Below are 18250 nucleotides of genomic sequence, written 5' to 3'. Positions count from 1 at the left end.
GCTAGATCCTTAACCTGCAGATAGAGGACACATGTATGTTTGTCTCATTCTCAGTTTATGGACAGGCCTCATGTGAAAGCTCAGAACCTCCAGAATTCACTCACTGAGCTGCAGAGGCTGCACTAGCACTGATTCATGATTGGCTGCAGGTGCTGGGGTTTAGGCAGTGACCATTCAGATCAGAGTCCTTTAAACCAACTGGATTTCAGCACTGAACCTGGCAACCCAAATGAGAGACTCATCTGATTGGTTTAACTTGAGACAAAATGGCAAAATAAGTACATCTGACAGCTGACTCTGTTAGAGTCTAACCTGTCCTTCTGCCCACGTGGCTAAATTTGACAGGGGTGAAATATTATTACTTATATGGCCCTGAACAAAAAAGTCAGATGTAAAGGAATTCATTCTAAATCAAAATATGCAGATGGTCAAAATCAAGACCTCATACTTCAAAGTGTCTATATTACACTCTCATCTATGTTATAATGTTGATTCCTCATCAAAAAGATAACTGGACTTGTGTTTTGTTTCATTCACACATGTTTAACACACTAACCCTGTATATTTAGGCTGTGTTCTTTTCTCAAGTTGAAAACACTTTGTTCCACCTTGTGATGTCGTGTGGTAAAACTGGAAATGCTTGAAACTTGAAAGCTCTATGTATGTAGACACATGTGTAATGTAGACACATAATAGACCATAATAACTCAAACATGGCTTAAATCTCACAGGAGTGAATGTTGTGCTATATAGGACCTTTAACAAGTTTGTCCTAGGGTTTTCCTATCGTTCACCAAAGGACTTGATACATTGTACATTTAACTATCTTTGTAATGATGACTGGAACACAACATAGACTATGCTGCACCCAGACTTAGTGTGTGGAGAAATTCTTGTTAGACCTGAGGGTGTAGCAGCTGCTGCTGCTAAAGAATATTGACAAACCTGATTATCACATGGTGCATAACTACTGCTCAATAAAGCAATAGAGACACATACTTACCTGGGTATTTTAATCATGAGATCTTGCTGACATCCAGACATGTAGATGACATCCTCATCACCTCTCCTGAAGAACATTCTCACTGGGACAAACTGCACTCTAACAAGATTGGCTGACAGGGGGCAAAAGCTACATAATCACAATTGCAGAGACAGAAGGTTGCATTTTCTTGGCAGGTTCTTCCTCAATTTCATACCAACACTATTCTACCATTCTCCATCACCCAAAACCCAGCTGCCTTGGACAAAGTGGATCACAACGTCCTTCTTTCCCGCCTGGAGACACATGTGGGCATTAATGGCGCTGCACTCTGTTTCAATCTTATCTGTTTTAATACATTTTTCTGTGAACCTAGGACAGTACTGGTCCTCTGTGTGTCCCTTAGAGTAATGTGTGCTCCAGGGATCTACATTGGAGCCGGCCCTCTTTGCTCTGTACATGCTTCCCCTGTGTGATGGTTTTAGAAAGGACAATGTTGTATTTCATTGTTTTTCAGATCACATTCAAATATATCTGCCATTGACAGAAATGACTACTAGATCACAGTCAGGGCTCTGCAGGACTATCTCAGGGGTGTGCAGACTTGGCTGAGCACAAATTTCCTCAACTTAAATCTAAATAAAACTGAGTTTGTGGTGTTTGGCCAAACTTTGTCAGAAAGTTCAGCTTCTTTCAGTTGAGGCGCCTTAATAAAGTAAAGCTCTACCTTCCACTGGCAGCTTGTGAAAAAGCAATCTATGCATTTGTAACATACATTCCTGTAATTCCCATTATATAGGCTCTCTGCATCGGAATACTGCTGCTTATATGCAAAAAAACAACAACTAAGAGACACATCAGGCCTGTGCCTTGCTACCTACACAACCAGTTTCCTCCTAATTCACATCAATTCAATTTTTCAATTCAATTCATTTATTTTTGTAACGCCCAAAATCACAACAACAGTTGTCTCGAAGGGCGTTCATGTTTTGGTTGATGGGGGAAACTGGAGTACCCGGAGGAAACCCATCCAGACACGGGGAGAAACATGAAAAACTCCACACAGAAAGGCCTGGGCCACCCGGGGATCGAACCAAACCCTCTTGCTGTGAGGTATGAGCCACTCAGCCACCGTGCTGCTTACACACAAAAACAAACAAGTGGTGTTTTCTGCGGCCCTATACTCCACCCAGAGCCCTGAGGTCAGCTGACCTACTCTGGCTGTCAATTCCTCTCAGTCTTTAATACAGTTTAAGACTGAACTGAAAGCCCTCCTCTTCTCTCAGGTATTTAGTTACAGATAGACAGCACTTTTGTGTGAAGCACTTTGGGAGTTTGCAGTTATATTTTAAATGTGCTATATAATTAAAATTGAATTAAATTAAATGGACAGAAACAGGACATCCACCATGCACACAACGTGCTGCAAATGAAAGCATCACATGCAGTGGTGAATGTTTTTGGACAAGATTTTGAAAATGTAAAAGCCAAAGAGATACTACTCCAGGTATAGTACCTGAGCACATGAGCATAGGGTTTGGACAAGGGGCAAACAAGGAGGTCATCATGAAGGAGGTTAAGCATGTTAGTGTTAGGATAAATAACTATGCTTAGCTATTCTGCATAAAAACTGCCATAGTTTGTTATTGTATTGCTATAGTTCATTATTGTACCAGTGCTCATGTGAAGACGAGGACTTGATTACAACTGTGTGACGCAGATATATGTTGGACATGTACAACATATTCTACAAGGGTGCTTGTAAACATTCAGTCTTTGCCTGGGAATGTCAGTTGCACAGACTCCATGTCCAGCGGGCAAGCCACCTTTTTCCAGTCGAGTTTAACAGTAATGTGATTTTCTAAAAACAGAGGACAGAGGGTTATAAGTTGCATAACAATGGCTGTATATGATGAAATTATGACTATGATGCCACTATGCAGATTCTACTGGTGCTTTTGGCCCAGAGAAAAAAGACGGGGACAGGGAAGGAGAGGGCGGGGAGAGAAAGAGGGACACATGGGTGGAGCGGAGAGAAGAGAGGGGGAGAGAGGGGGAAAAGAGCCAAGAGAGAATGAAACACGTACTTTTGTGAAAGATAAAGAATGTGCCCCAGGCCCTAGAGCATCAGTTTAAAAGGAGCTGGTGTCAGACCAGAGAACCAGATCTGCTCCTCCACATCCACAGGTAAATATTACTCATGACACCTAACACACTAGTCTGTATGTGTAGGTCTGTACTATCCCTCTGCTGTAGGCGCCAGAGCAGCACATAAGATAAGATATACCTTTATTAGTCCCACAGTGGGGAAATTCCAATATTGCACCGCACAGTTAAAGAACAGAAGGAAAATGGTACATGCAATAAAACAAGATAATAGATAAATAGTTTAAAATAATTTTAAAAATATACTTAAAAATAAACTAAAAATAGACTCTAATATAACATCTTCGTAAAGTGACTTAAAGCTAAATCAAGAGAATTGAACAATTTGTACACAGTGGAAGGGCATCTGACACACAGGGATAATTTTGTCAGTATTTTTTTTTTTTTTTTCGGGGACTGTGTGTAAATTAACATAAGGAGGTTCATGCCAGATGAAGATTTGAAGAGACCAACAATCTGAATTTCCCCTTGAGGATAATTAAACTCTTTTTGATTGGTCGTCTACAGTCCCCAGGCAAGTGCACACAACAGTAACAAACATACAGATGACATTACAATGACATCTTTCTGCTAACTTAGCTCATTATTAGCATTACTAACATGAAAACTTTACAGCAGTCCATAACATGTCTGTGCAATCACTGGACAGAACTGAAGAAGCCTCTTGGCCAAACGTATTCACTCCAAAAACATTTCTCCAGCTGATAATTGTTTTTGTATACTTGAATACTAAGGTCGTTTTCACACTGCCACTAGTTAGGTCTACGTAACACCCTGGACTGCAGTAAACAGCCGGTCTGAGAGCAGTTCAACCAGGAAAAGTTCAGCAGTTGCAGACTCAAAAGTAATTTATACAAGCAATGTCATATTTGCTTACTTAGAAAAAAAGAAAGAAATGGATGCGTTCATTGAGATACATAAAAGTGCCCCTTTTTGTTGGTTAAACACCCCTCAAAATGTCTGTGCACATCCCTGGTAACTGTGTATTATCTTTTATACAGTCTATGGTCCCTATAGAGCACAGGGTCAGGGATTATAGTTTCAATGACAAAAGTGAAGCTAAGAAGCTCAGTGTGTAAGCATGAGGCACTGACTGCATATAGAGAGGCAAGGTTTGACAGCTGCTCACTGTAATCTGCAGCCTCTGTACTTTAAGATGACCCTCATATGAAAGAATAGTAGACAATACACTATTACTCAGACTATACATATAAGTGAAAGTATATGAATAATACAAAGGGGCACTGAGAGACATTTAGACAATTCTACGGTAAAGTTATTTTTATTCAAAATATGACTGATTTTTAAGCATTTTACAGATGACATTTATGTTTTGCTTCCTGCTTGAAACTAAATCTGTCTGCATTAACATTTATGAGCTGGTTACATTACAATTAAGCATTAAAATAAAACATATAGATTAGCTTGATAAAATTTACTAGGAAAAATGCTATCAATTTATTGCATGATCTGGTTGTGCTGCTAAAATATTTCAGCCAGGTGCTACAGTACTCCTGAAGAAAAATCTGGAGTCTGGAGCCCTGCTTGCCTTCCCTTACTAAACACAACTACAGTGCCACCTACTGGCTAATAGAGATTTGTAGTTATTTCTTATTAAAAGTAGGATTTTTATATTTGACCCGGATACATAAGATAAACATTTACTGGCTTGTGTGCCGTCATTTAACTGAAACAACACTTGTTTTGTTGTTTTTGTTCTTGTTCCTCATTGTCTAATGGAAGAGGTATCATTGAGCCCTCTCTGCTGCCTCCTGCTGGTTCAACATGCTCCTTCAGGTCCTGGTGGTGGCTGTGCTGAGTCACATGACAGGTATCACAGTTACTTTGTTGGAGGTGTATTGTGAAGGGACTGACCCATGCTGCTTCTGTTACAGAGGCCACATTTAGTCCACAAACCTTGAATATCAGTCAGTGCCACCTGGATGCTGCTAAGACCAACTACACTACGCTTTATGTGAGTAATATTTCAGGAGGACTGAACCAGGGCTGGACTTAATCTGAGCCAGGACGAAAGCAGATCTAAAGTGGCTGCATGGACTAAACCAGAGCTGAATGTTATGAGTTACTATATCCCAACAATATTGTCATTTATAGGTGAGCGAGTATTCAGGTGGCCTCTATCTATGCACCCATCGCTTTAAAGATGGAGGATCCAACGTGTGCGTCTGGACCCCGGGTGTAACAGTGGACAGTGTCGACCTGAATATCTCCCAAACGACAGACACCTTGTTCCACAATTTGACGTCTGTACCTATTGGCGGCGATTCCCCGTGCGAGAACATCCTCAGGTTTTCCTCAGCTGGGACTGTTGTGGTGAGTAACACTGGGGACAAGTGAGGGACAGGTGTGGGACAGTTGAGAGACAGGTGAGAGGTGTAGGACAGGTGAGGAACAGGTCTGGGACAGGTGAGGGACAGATGAGAGGTGAGGGACAGGTGACAACTGAGGGACAAGTGACAGGTGCAGAACAGGTGAGGGACAGGTGAGAGGTGAGGGACAGGTGAATAGTGACAGACAGATGGCAAGTGAGGGACAGGTAAGAGATGTGGAATGTGTCATCCGTGCCTATCGGCAGCAATTCCCTGTCTGAGAGCATCCTCAAGTTTTCTTTGACTGGGCTTAGGGACATGGGCGGGACAGGTGACAAGTGAGGGACAGGTAAATAACACTGGGGACAGGTGAGGGACAGGTGACAAGTGAGGGACAGGTAAATAACACTGGGGACAGGTGAGGGACAGGTGACAAGTGAGGGACAGGTGAGTAACACTGGGGACAGGTGAGGGACAGGTGGCAAGTGAGGGACAGGTGAGTAACACTGGGGACAGGTGAGGGACAGGTGACAGGTGTGGGACAGGTGACAGGTGAGGGACAAGTGACAGATGAGGGACAGGTGACAGATATGGAACAGGTGACATGTGTAGAAGAGGTGAGGGACTGGTGACAGGTGAGGGACAAGTGACAGGTGAGGGACAGGTGACAAGTGAGGGACAGGTAAATAACACTGGGGACAGGTGAGGGACAGGTGACAGATATGGAACAGGTGACATGTGTAGAAGAGGTGAGGGACTGGTGACAGGTGAGGGACAAGTGACAGGTGAGGGACAGGTGACAGGTGAGGGACAGGTGACAGGTGAGGGACAGGTGAGGGATGTATGAAGTGTTGGCCCTGATCAGTCTATTGGAGGGGCACATTGTGCTGAAAACTCAGCTGTGATGAATGAAATCCTTATTACCATTGTACATGTATTATTCTGCTAACTCACCAGATCTAAAACATTGGAGACCCCTGTTCTGATGTCTTGTTCACATCACTCCCATGTGACCTGCCATCTGACGTTTTTTGCAGATAACCCTTTCGTTGAGGACCTATGGAGGCCATGGATTTGTAACAGTAACCTCTGCCGTTACCAATTCCACAGTAAATAAAACAAACACCTGTTTTACTGCCTTCTCTAATATTTTTGTATTGGTGCATTTACCTGGGACCCACAATAACCACATATCAGACTGCAAGTGCTTTGGGTTGAATGAATGAACGTGGGCATGGAGCTGATTCCATAACACAGGAGCTTTCAGACACTCTAGGAACCACCAGTAGTCCAGCATTTTGAAACCAGAGTGCTCTGTTTAAATGAGATGGTAGCACCTTGCAGACAGGATGGGGCCATGACCTTTATGGCTATATCAGACTGCATATAGTCTATATATTCAGTTCAATTCAATGTTTTTTTAAAGCAACAGCAGTTGTCTCTTAGGGCTTAACATGAGTTGAGTTATCAAGTTATCAAATCAACAGTGAAACCGACATTGCATGGGTGATATTACACAGGTCGAAAAAAGGCCTGTCGGTTTATATGTGATGTGAATGAGAGCTCTTGGTCCAAGACTCCAAGGGTTAATCTGGGTTAGTTCTCTTGAGTCTATGTTAGTTTTCTCGAGTCTGTGTTAGTTCTTGTGAGTCTGTGTTAGACCTGGTGAGTCTGGGTTAGTCTCTTGAGTCTGCACTAGTCCTCTTGAGTGTGGGTTAGTCCTGTGGAGTCTGAGTGGTTTCTGGGTTTCTGAATTAAAGTGTTGTTTTTTGTTTTGTTTTTTTGTCTGTTCTGCAGCTCATCTTTGAGGCCGGTCCACATGGCACTGTGTTCAGATCTGTGAATTTTGGATCAGGCAAAGCCAACCCTCTTCTATTATGTGGCTGTACTGGTCAGTGAATAGCATGTTATTTTGCCTTATGGCTACAGTCCATCATATTTACCATTACATGTGCTCATCATGTGTCATGTATGTTCATTGACATGGTCTCTCCTTGTTTGTTTGATGTATCTGGGACCAAAACATGTTGTCTGCATCCAAATGACACTGTAAGGATACACACACGTTCATTATTCCATCTTCCCCTCCATTTTCATCGTTTAGATGGTGATGGCAAGAATGTAAATAATGATGTCCTCTTCTGTAAAAACAATAAACTTTGGCTATGCGATAACAGTTTCCGTGAAGTTTTAAAGAAGGAATGTCCGAGCATCTGTAAGAATAAGCAGTAAGTTCCTTTTACCTTTATACATGTGTATTCTGTGGTACAAATATTAGTTTTGTATTTAAACTTTTTGTACCTGGATGTAAAATATGGCCCATGTGTGTTTGTCCCTCAGATGTACATCACATTGTGCAGTGTTGGCCCAAAGTATCCTTAGTATCCTATCTCCGAATGGTAGCCTTATTCCTGACCGCTGTAGCTATATTTTGCTGAACAACACTGATATGGAGCTGGTGGCAGTTTTCAAAGAGCGCCGCCGCATTAAGGTGCCACTCCTGGACCATCTGAGACTCAGAGCAGGGACTACCCAGATACAGCTGGGGCCAGGAACAGGGCTGCTACAGGTGAGCATGGAAACACACACACTCACATGCACAGCAGCAGCACACATCCATCTGAGAGACAGGCCCTTGGCACAGAAGCGGAGAGAGCCCCAGGGCAGATGTGGTAATAACAGTAACCGCCAACTGTGGAGTTAAACTGAAAATCTTTGAATTACTGTGAGGGACTAAACATCTAAACTCCTCCCACAACTGCATTTCAAATAGAGTTGGGAAGTGCCTGGAGGACTAAAGGGGAGAGTGAGGAAGAAGGAGGGGCGGGGTCTGGAGAACTAAAAGGAAGAGTGAGGGGGAGGAGGGGCCAGGTCTGAAAGATTAAAGGGGAGAGTGAGGGGAGAGGAGGGGTGTTGTCTGGGGGTATAAGGGACAGTGTGATTAGCCCAACAAGTTTCTACACTTCAGACTCCACCCCTACAGCCAGGTGTTTGTAATCAGAATCATCTGGCTGTAATCATCACAGTCCTGTGTGATGTCACATAGTACTTGAAATTGCAAAGGCCACAGGATGCAACACATGCTTAGATTTGTACGGTTTTGACCAAAAAGCTGCAAGTTTACTGAGTTTGTAATAAAACTGTTTAAAAATGACTAGGAACAGTATATATAATGTTATTGAAACACTTTACACACAGTTGAGTAGTGGAAAAAAAAAGTGGATTTAATGTTTAGTTCAACTTTAAACCCTCCTCTGTGTGGTGCAGGTGAACGGCTCTGCAGTGAATATCAGCAGCTCTCCCTCGCTCCCCACGGGACTAAATGTCTCCAAGACCCAAACAGGAATGACCCTACTCTACCAAAGCAATTTTGAACTCAACTTTGAAGGCTACTCTGCAGTCATCGACATCCAAAGTACTTCTTATAATGCAGTTACTGTGGACAAATGATAAAAAGTCTTTGTTTTACTGACAATACAAAGAAACAGTAGAATGAAACGACTTCGCAGGAAAGTAGGCCTGACACAATAACACATTTTGAAGTGGGATATATAAGTAAATATATATGATACACGGTAATAGTGAAACAAATTTATGCCACTGACACAATAATACTGAAGTAGGACGAGCGCTAACGCGCTCGTCATTCGCCATGACGTCGGGGTCCGCCATTGACCTCCCATTGACTTCCATTCATTTTAGCAGTAACAAGTATGGCCCATGCCTGCGGCATGGGGGCTTGGATAGGGCTCGATGCCAGGAGTGTGTTTGGGGACATTAGCGCTTCGCGCTGCGTCAGCGTCAACATTGAGTCAATGGGCTTCGCCCATTGACTCAATGTTGACGCTGACATGCTAGCAAGAACAAATATGTATGTCCCATGCCTATGGCATGGGTTGCTAGGACACAGGAGTCTGTGCAAGGTCGCGGTGCTGCCACGAAGTTGCGCGCGAAGCGCGCAACTTCGTGAAGACAGTCTGCAACGATGAGTGCGAAGCACTCATCGTTGCGGAAGCAATAGGCCCTACGCCCTGTAGGGGCTCGGGCCTAATAAACAGGTAGCTCTATACATCAACTCATATTGTAGTACATAAAAGTAACAAAAGGCTCCTGTCTAGTACATAAAAAAAATACTCACGATAAATATTGACCTGGGGCAGAGGGACCATCTGAAAATGGCATCCTTCCTTTGCATTTTGTAAGAATTTTCATTTCTGGTGTAGGCGTCAAAGAGGGCCACGAGTCTGAAACATAAAGTCAGAAGGGTTTTGATGAGTTCCACATAGGTAAAGTGAACCATGAAGCAATGGCCTCTCCGTAAAGGATAGGAAGAGAGTCCTAAGATGTGCATGTTGACAGCTTTTATGGTGTCTCTTGACGTATGTGTGTGTGTAAGACGGGTACTCTTCTGGTCTGCATGGGGTTACACATTAAGAAACCTTAGGCGAACAAGGTGATCGTTTTATAACTCTCTCAGAGTGGGGGTCACACATTCCTTACTGAGAGAGGCTACAGATAAGAAGTGACCTTAACCAAAATGACCAGAATATAGCTGTTATCTTATTGTCCACCCATCCTTGTAAGCTCTCATGCTAGTCTCCATAGCGTCTTGGCGAGCTCCCATGCATTCCATATCCACTGGTGGGCACATGTTATTTACACATTAGTAAATCAAGATACCAGTTCGATGTAGTGCTGCACTGCTAGAAAATATCTGACAGTTTGGACCGATTCAGAAATAACTTCAATAAGCATCCCCATTATGAGCCTTATCCTAATTATGACCCTTATCCCGATCATGAGACTTATCTCAATTATGACAAATATGACAGAGATATGACAAGGAGCTAAACAGGTAGACACTTTGCAAACATAAAGCCTTTTAGCATGGTTCTAACAGCAAAAAAGAAGACATACACTCAAAAAGGCATTACTAATAATCTCACACCATCAGTCTAGTTTTTAGATTTTGCTTACATACATAAAATAGTATTACTTAAAACGTCCTGGTAGAAGTTTGAGTTGTTTTGAGAAAGTTGTTGCTCCTACTTTATTTGACAGTTTCAGTTTGCACATGCTTAGTTCAGCGCCAGTGGTGAGTAATCAGGATACTGCATCTATAAGCCACAGCATCCTGAGTACTATCAGAATATCCCATTGAGAGCATCCTGTTTTCTCATAACCGGGATGTTGCCTTATCCAAGATACTGAAATCAAGATGCTGCTTCTATATGAACACGCACAAAACCATGTTGTGGGCTTACACTTACAGCTCACGCCGCTTAAACTATTGTACTCAGGAGTAGATATGTTAAAGGGCCCATATTATGCTGTTTTCTGATCTATGTTATCTATGTTGTTTCCTCATCACAAACAGACCTGGAGTTGTGTTTTTTTCATTCACACGTGTTTTAACGCACAAATCCTGTATATTTAGGCTGAGTTATTCTCTTGAACAGAAAACACTCTGTTCCACCTTGTGATGTCATGTGGTAATACAGGAAGTGCTCCATTGCATTTTTAATTTCCATAAACCCTCAATAGAATAATTTGGATGATTTCAGCCCTGGAATTGCCAATCTCTACTGAACAGAAGGTAAAAGGTCACTGTTAACTTGAAAACTACTGCATCATGACATTACAGGGTGGAACAGAGGATTTTGAGCTTTGGGGGATGTAGACAGACGAAAGGGTTACTCAAAAATGTGTGAATGAAACAAAACGCAACTTCAGAGATGTTTTTGATGGGGTCATTATAACATGGCTTAAAGCTCACAAGAGTCATTTTTTTCACATAATATAGGATCCTTAAGAAAGCAAGAGGTATCAACATACTGTGCAAGTCACAAGCTGATTGTTTTGATGACAAAGACGCCTCTTGTTTCCATAGATTCAACTGGACTGATGGGTCTCTGCATGAACAATACGGACTTGGCCGCCTATAAGTCCAGTTTCAGCGAGATCGGGTGAGGGTTAGGTTTAGCACATATTAACAGGACTCATTAAAGGTATTAGTGTGTACATATAACATGAGACATGTGTTTGTGCTGCAGATGTGACAAGAACTATACAGAGGACAGCCTTTCCATCAACTGTACTGAGAAAACGGAACAGTGAGTCTCCCTACACACACTTATACACACACTCTGCTCCTCTGGCTCTGCTCCTACTCTGCTCCCCTGTCTTTGCTCTTCTGGCTCTGCTCCTCTAGCTCTGCCCCTGTCTGCTCCTCTGGCTCTGCTCCTACTCTGCTCCCCTGTCTTTGCTCTTCTGGCTCTGCTCCTCTAGCTCTGCCCCTGTCTGCTCCTCTGGCTCTGCTCCTACTCTGCTCCCCTGTCTTTGCTCTTCTGGCTCTGCTCCTCTAGCTCTGCTCCTGTCTGCTCCTCTGCCCCTCTGGCTTCGCTTATAAAATGGCGTGTTTGTGCCCACAGCTGTAACCTGCTAAAGGCCTCACCCTTCACCGCGTGCCACAACAGTACTCAGCCTGATGCGTTCATTGAAGCCTGCAAAGACACTCTGTGCAACTACCCTTCTGTGGACGGCTTGGACTGCGCCTTCCATCAGGCCTATGCCTCCTCATGCTCCATGCTCAACATCTCTGTGCAAGGGTGGAGAAACTCAACCACATGCGGTAGGACTAAGGATGCACAATATATCACAAAAATATCATTTTTATAGAAATGTATTTTTCTAAGGTGAGACACTGCAGGTGAATAGAAAAAAAAATAAATTAGACATAGCAATTTGAAACTTCTTCGGTAGTTTACTTCTATTAATGTAAGAAAGAAATGCATTACAGATTTTCATCCTGTAACGTTTTTATATAAAAATAAGACATTTGATGTGTAAAAACAGCCGAAATTTACTTTGTGACATTCAAAACAGACATATGAAAAGAGCCAGGTTTTTTGTCTTGCTTCTTTTTGTTCTCATATTAAAAGCTTCATATTAAAAAAATATAAAGAGGGGAGTTTGGATATCATATTTACTATTTGAGTAAACTAGATCTGACTGAAAATTTGCCCAAAAAATCAGATTTGACCTCATTTTGTGACGTTAGAACAGGGATAAATTAGGCTCAAAGTTAAATTAAAATTCCTTCTGTAAGTTTCATCAAAATTTTGTTAAGTTCAAGACTGTAATGTTTGGTGTGTCTAGGTGCTCCTTTAGGGCTGATCCTTATGTCCCTATGGGGGTACAAGGCATTTTGAGAAAACGGCATTTGAAGTTACAATATCCCATATAACTCTAATGATGCAAATTGATTACATTAAATATTAAAAGATCTTTCGCTGCTGAGTGAGAGACCAAATTGGCAAATAAATGAAAAAAATAGCTTTGTCTGCAGTGTCTCCTTTTAAAGTAAAATGGACAAAAGGCAGATTTTGTCCATGATTTCCCTTGCTTGGGTCAGTCTTGGTTTAGTTTGAACTGAACTTGTTGCATCAAAAGTCAGTTATATAAAAATATCACAATACTTTTGTTTTGTTTTGTTTTGTTTACACATAGTTATCAAATATTGCATCCTTTACTTATATCTTACTCTGAAATGTTGTGACTGTTTGTTTAGTCATCTTTGTGATCATAATCATTGAACTGATCTGTTAAATGTCACAACAGCCACAGACTACCCATTTTTATGGATTAAACTTGTTTTACATTCTCCAAGAATTTTTATATAAACATTTTCCATTCAAGATTTCAGCTCCTCTGGCTCTGCTCCTCTGGCTCTGCTCCTCTGGCTCTGCTCCTCGGGCTCTGTTCCTCTGGCCCTGCTCCTCTGGCTCTGCTCCTCGGGCTCTGCTCCTCGGGCTCTGCTCCTCGGGCTCTGCTCCTCGGGCTCTGCTCCTCGGGCTCTGTTCCTCTGGCCCTGTTCCTCTGGCTCTGCTCCTCTGGGTCTGCTCCTCTGGGTCTGCTCCTCTGGGTCTGCTCCTCTGGCTCTGCTCCTCTGGCTCTGCTCCTCTGGCTCTGCTCCTCTGGCTCTGCTCCTCTAAATATGCTCCTCTATGTCTGCTCCTCTGGCTCTGTTCCAATCTGCTCCTCTGGCTCTGCTCCAATCTGCTCCTCTGGCTCTGCTCCTCTGGTTCATCTCCTCTGCTCCTCTGTGTCTGCTCCTCTGTCTCTGCTCCTCTGTCTCTGCTCCTCTGAATCTGCTCCTCTGAATCTGCTCCTCTGAATCTGCTCCTCTGAATCTGCTCCTCTGAATCTGCTCCTCTCTGTCTACTCCTCTCTGTCTGCTGCTCCGGCTGTTCTCCTCTGCTCTTGTTTGCTCCTATCTCAGTTGTTCTTGTTGCAGGTTCGGCTGTTGGTTTATGTACGGACACTTACTGCAGTGACCATGAGTTCTGTGGATTTGAAATGAATAAGGAAATGTGCCTGTGCCGCTCCTTGTTTGTCTACAAACAAGTCCAATCCAACAACACCTTAGGTAAGAACAGGACTGTAACAGAAGCCTTTGATAAACTGATTTAAACTCGACTAAAGACACTAAATTGAGCTCAGGTGACTTCACTCTGAGGTAAATCTCACTGAAACATTGGAGATGAGGATCTGTTTGTGTTCCAGGTGAGGTCACAGTGTGCGACCAAAACTCTGCTTCCATCTCTCTCCCTGTGTGTCTATTGGACAAGAAAGGTATCCGTCATAACGAGTTACATCTCAATCATGCCAACTGTACCGGGCAACTGGACGAGGAGACCCACATGCTGAACTTTAGCTTTAATTCTGACAAGATGTGTGGCACCGAAGTCACAGTGAGGGCACAATTACTACATCACAAAACTTGTTTTAATAAAAACTGGTGCCATGGTGTTTTTTACTACCACTAAACTATGTTTACATAGCAATGAGAAAGTTTAACTCTGGTGCTTGTGTTTCTATAGTGATACTAAATTGAACTCTGGTGCATGCATTTCCATAAAGATGATAAAGTTTAACTCTGGTGCTTGTGTTTCCATAACGATACTTAAGTTTAACTCTGGTGCTTGTGTTTCCATAGCGATACTAAATTTAACTCTGGTGCATGTGTTTCCATAAAGATGATAAAGTTTAACTCTGTTGCTTTTGTGGCAGCGCGAGAATGAGCAGCTCATCTTTAAGAACAAAATCTTGCTCCCGAATGACACAACGAGTCTCATCACTCGAAACGACAAGTTTCAGGTGAACTTCTCCTGCTACTACAGCGATCCTGAGGTCAAGACTGTGGGCTTCAAGATCAAGGACAGGTCTGCTGCTGGTTTAATCCTGCTTTACTCCTGTGTTAGTCCTGGTTTAGTTCTGCTTTAGTTAGCTCCTTATGTTTATGTCAAGTCTCAAATATGTCTTTTGTGTCTCCCTGTGTCTAGTCCTGGTTTAGTCCTGGTTTGGTTTTGGTTTAGTCCTGGTTTAGTCCTGGTTTGGTTCTGGTTCAATTCTGACTTAAACCTGGTTCAGTCCTGGTTTGGGTCTGGCTTAGTCCCAGTTTGGTCCTGGATTTGTTCTTGGCTTGATCCTAGTTTAGTCCTGGTTTGGTTCTGGTTCAGTTCTGACTCAGTCGTGGTTTGGGTCTGGTTTAGTCCTAGTTTGGTCCTGGCATAGTCCAGGCATAGTCATGGCATAGTCCCGGTTTAGTCCTCCTGTTAGACCTGTTAATAGTCTTTAGCCTTTTTGCTTGTGTAATGCCTCAGTTGTCCAGGTATGATCCATAACAGAAGAAAAATTCAAATGTGTCACTGGACAAACATTGTAGAGTGAAGATGGCCACTCATCCAGGTTTCTTTACTTCTGGTCAGATTTCTGGTGGGCCTTATCTGTCTGTCTGACTATGCTGAGACCCACTTAACTATTTGTTTACAGTTTCTGTTTATTAATTCAAATCCTTTTTTTTTTTTTTTTTTTTTTTTTTTTTAACCTGGACGACTGAGGGATTACACAGACTTCTATATCTTTGTGTCATGTCTCCTGTGTCTCCTGTGCAGCTCTGTGTTGCAGACCATTGTGTCTGGATTGTGGTCTTATAATCTGACCATGAAGGCCTACAATAACCCAGCCCGGACCACACTCGCCGAGTCTGCCCTTGAGCTGGGCGATCCCATCTGGGTGGTGCTCAGCGCAGTGGGGCTGGACGAAAAGCTGATCACCATAGTAACAGACGACTGCTGGGCCACCAGTCAACAAATGGCCAACTCCACGCCCCGATACAACCTGGTCTCAAACGGGTGAGATACTGGTTTAGTCCCGGAACAGTCCTGATTTAGTCCTTGTTCAGTCCTGGTTCAGTCCAGGTTTAGTCCTGGTCCAGTTCTGGTCCAGTCCTGGTTCAATCCTGGTTGTTCTCTGCAGATGTCCATCCAATGACTCTACAGTGCAGGTCCATGGGAATGGTGTGGGAATTTCCAACTACTTCAACTTCAACATATTCCAGTTCACCGGATCGTCCTCTGACGTCTACCTCCACTGTGAGGTGTCTCTATGTGTGTCCAACTGTGTCAAGGTGAGTCCCACAACCAAACCCACAACCGACCCCACAACTGACCCCAGAGGCACTTAACACAAACCCTCACTGAGGTGTCTCTGTGTGTGACCAAAAGCAACATTGTCCCAGTTTGTCCAATCTTTACAAACAACCAATACCACACCCTAAACAACCTTTTACCAGTCGTAGATCATTTGTCAGAGAGAAGGTTGTGTCAGGAAGGGCATCAAGTTTAATATCCAAGACATGTAATTCAGTCTGAGGCACGGGTATAATATTGTCTGAAGCTTCAAGGTTCAAGTATTTATTTTCATTGTCATGAACAGAGGTGTGGACTCGCAAGTCTTGACTTTGACTTAGTAAGTTACTATTTTGAGGACTTGAGATGTGACTTGATCAAATGTACTCGATTTGGATTTGAAGGCCAGTGACTTTGGGCTTGACTCAGACTTGAGCCCTGAGACTTAAAACAACTTGATTTTTTTTTAGAAAATACTTTTCTCTATACAGTTGATGCTTCCTGTGCTTAATTTTACAGGAACAAACTGGAGGATGTCCCTCCCACTTCCCTGTTTATTACTGGGGATGAAATAATTACTCAAATACTATGATATAGTATCATCAAATGCCTTAATTCAGTAAATTGGATTATGATATTGTATCACCATATGTCTTAATCTAATAAATTGGATTATGACATTGTATTATCAAATATCTTAAGACAATAAACTGAATCTATTGTTTACATGCATAGTTTTGTGGCAGCAACTGATAAAAAGCAAAGGGAAATACATAGACCATGATCCTTTGCTCAGGTTCAGTGCAAACTACCTGATAAAGTAACTGTTATTAAATAATTCTTTGGATTATGACAGTAATGACCCACACTTTTTAAAAAGCACATCTTTTGAGAGATTTGGATATTGTTGCGTCCCTATTTCTTACCATGACTAGTATGATTTGTTTTAAATTTGCATATTGCAAAAACATAAGCTGCACTTCACTTTAAAGACTTGAAATGACTCACTGACTCTGGACTGAACTTGGACTTGTTCGTCTTTGGCTTGGGAGTTGACTCAGATTTGAAGCCAAAGACCTGAGGCCTAAGACTTGCACAAAAGGGACTTAGTCCCACCTCTGGTCAAAAGTAACAACAAAATTACCTGGAGTTGTGTTTTGTTTCATTCACATATGTAAGACACAACACTGCATATTTAGGCTGTGTTCTTCTCTCAAATAAAAAACACTCTGTTCACTTTGTGATGTCATGTGGCTCCACTCTGTTTTTAAAGTGTGGAATTACCCATCTCTACTAAACAAAAGATAAAGATAAAAGGTAGCTGTTAACTTGAAAACTACTGCTTCATAACATCACAAGGTGGAACAGAGCATTGTGAGCTTTGGACATGCAGACAGCCTAATAATAAAGGATTTCGCAAACATGTGTGAATGAAACAAAGCACAACTCCAGGTGTGTTTTTGAGGAGGCAATAATGTTCTTCTTGTCTTAAAGCTCACAGGAGTAAATTTTACTTAATATAGACTCTTTAAACAATAAATGTGGCTTTAGTGCAAGTTTCATGGAAACTGCATCTTTACATCACTGTAAATGAGTAGTAACCAAAAAATAAAAATTACATTAAATTAAATGGCCTTTGCAGCATTAATAAATTACTGGAAGACTAAGAGACCAAGGCTCTGCCCACAGTATTTCCTACTTAGGGCACTATTTTTAGTGGCGTCCAAATGTCCAGTTAGTGGAAAAGTAGTGCACTCAAAATTTGCGACAATCCACCTTGAAAAGTAGTGGGCATCAGTGGTCACCAGACGGGACAATATGACCAGAAGACAAGAACCGAAGACCACTTTTACTGAACACAACATGGCTGAATGGAGCAGATAGAAGTGCTGGTTTATCTCAGGGTTGATCCCTGACTATGAATAAATCACTATTAAGTAAATGTTATGGCATAACGTTGCTAGCATTAGCAGCTTTAGCTCGAACGGTTAAAAGAGCCACGATTTACACATCTCAGACAAAAATGTAATAATCCAGTCCATTTGCGTGAGATTGAGCTTGACAAAAACTTGTATGGTTATTATTAATCCATAAATACCTATGTGCAAGTCCAATTTGATCATTATTTATGACAGAAATCATTCTGTAAATGAGGCACTATAGAGTCCGCTAAAGAGTGCAGGTCTATGTAGTGAAGGGTTAAGGACTAGGGTGGACACAGCCCAGATCTATGTAAAGAAGATGGACAGCAATCAGGTCTCTCAAGGAAGAAGGGGGTGCAGTAGGTGTGGTGGGTAATT

Source organism: Periophthalmus magnuspinnatus, chromosome 16, assembly GCF_009829125.3.
Source record: "Periophthalmus magnuspinnatus isolate fPerMag1 chromosome 16, fPerMag1.2.pri, whole genome shotgun sequence".
Classification (NCBI taxonomy): domain Eukaryota; kingdom Metazoa; phylum Chordata; class Actinopteri; order Gobiiformes; family Gobiidae; genus Periophthalmus; species Periophthalmus magnuspinnatus.
This window is presented reverse-complemented; position numbering follows the sequence as displayed.